The sequence below is a fragment of the Odocoileus virginianus genome, chromosome 5 (assembly GCF_023699985.2).
Source record: "Odocoileus virginianus isolate 20LAN1187 ecotype Illinois chromosome 5, Ovbor_1.2, whole genome shotgun sequence".
NCBI classification, from domain to species: Eukaryota; Metazoa; Chordata; class Mammalia; order Artiodactyla; family Cervidae; genus Odocoileus; species Odocoileus virginianus.
In genome coordinates, this window is record NC_069678.1 from 60,358,627 (window position 1) to 60,360,867 (window position 2,241).

Here is a 2,241-nt window from a genome sequence, read left to right on the forward strand (position 1 = left end):
CCTTAGGGGAGAAGGGTCTGAGCAGGATTTGTGCTTTTCTCCCCTGTCCATGTTGTCCTAAAAGATCTCAGAATTTTATTGGATTTTCTGGAATCTTCTATTGTAAATTAGGAGCAACATTCTCTCAGCTTTCTATATCCTAATGGAGACTAGAAGTCTCTAGATGTATTATTTTCAGTTGTCCTTTTGTTTGTTTGTTTACAAATTTGATTCATGATCACTATAAAAAGTTGAAGCCATGGCAAGAGTTACTTTAAAAAATTAAGTTAACTGAATCATTTCACACAAATACAACTCCTTCAAGATTTTTTTTTTCCTGGTTCTATTATAAGCTTTGGAGAAAATGGCTGTGAATTTGAACTAAGGTATAACAACTCTTTACCAACTGAGCTATTAGGTAAACCCTGGACTTGCCTGGTGGCTCAGAGGGTAAAGCATCTGTCTACAATGCCGGAGACCTGGGCTTGATACCTGGGTCAGGAAGTTCCTCTTGAGAAGGAAATAGCAACCCACTCCAGTACTCTTGCCTGGAAAATCCCATGGACGGAGGAGCATGGTAGGCTACAGTCCATGGGGTCGCAAAGAGTCGGACACAACTGAGTGACTTCACTTTCACTTTCATAACAACTCTGGACCTCAGGGTGAGGTGCTAACACTTCAGTGTTAACACTGGTTAAGAATCTGGACAAGGAAAGGTATCACCTGATGGTGAACAGGTTCTAACCTGTTCTCACTAGAGTGAGTGCTCAGCAGTGAACCACACAGAAATGATCAAAGCGTCAGTGTTCGGAGGCATGGATTTCCTAGTTCTCTCTATCTAAAAGTATCTGAGGACAAAACTCTTCCACAATTGTATCTCCAGCACTTGGAACAGTGTCTAGCACACAATGGTCACTTCATAATATTTTTTCTATGAATAAATGAATGAGAAAGCCCCATATTTCTTGCAGAATTGGTGCTAAAGCCTCAAGGAGACGACACTGGGCTTTCTGCTGCTTATAAGGGTATATGAAAAGTTCAGTCACTAATCGGAAAAATGAAAGAGGTATATACCAAATTACATCATGGGCTGGTAAAGAGTGTAAGTCAGGTTTCTTTAATGAGATTGATGGTATTTTGTAAACTACATTTTCATTCCATTATTAGTTTTGGACAAATCTCTACTAAAAAGAAGCAAATAAGAAAAATAAATTTAGAAAACTGGAGGTGGAATAGAAAATAAAACAAGGAAACATAAGGAAAGAGCAAGTCACAAAGAAGTATAATTGAATACCTTCTATTTATCTAGTTCTATGATAGTCACTGTGCAATATAAGTTCAGAAAATGTGTTGAATAAGTCTCATCAGATAGCTAAAAGAGAGCTAGGCAGAATTTGATAGAGGAAAAAAAAAATCAAGAGAAAAAAAGCCAGATCTGCACAGACCTTTGTCTTATTGATAAGAAATTCAAAAAGTAAAATAGAGTTAGATGAAGAAGTTAAACAAAGCAAGTGAGATCCATCTCATATTAATCTCATATTAATTTATTGATCATTTTAACCTACTGAAGAATGTCTAAAAATATGAATTTAAAAATTAGTTACCTTTTCTCTGGCTGACCTATCTCTGGGTGTCTAAAAGATTCTCCAACAATAAATTTTATTTTATTCTAAATTGGTTTTCACACTGAAAAAAAATATTGAAAAAAGGAAAGTCTGTTTCTATGCTGCCACCTTACGCTACTGTCATGGTCAGACTCCGTTGCCTTGGCAACTTCACAAGATAAAATGTGCAGCTGTATCCACCTGTGATGTCATAACAGATGGCATGGTCTTGGCAGCAGAATAAAATGGATGCTTTCTCATTAGCTATTTTCTGTTTGGACTGTCTCAGCATCATTACTCATAGGAAAGATCACATGCTGTCTGTTTTAAGTGTGGTACTCTTTGAAGCACAAACTCTAGAGTTCTTCGTCTTTCTTCCTTCATATCAGTCAGTCAGCATGGGACTGGAATATACTGAGTCCCTGGGTTCCTATGGTCGACGCTGTTTGTTGCTTACACAGTATCCATTCTGTCCTTCCTAATTTTGTTTGGATAATTGCCTGTCACCAATCTTTAACAGTCATACGTGTCTCAGGAAGCTGAACTTATCTGCACTCCAGCAAATGGATCTTAACAACTAAGCGAATTAGAGTAATTCTATCCCCTTGCTAGCGATTTATTCAGGGACCCAGGTTTAAGCTAATCAGGGCACCTACAT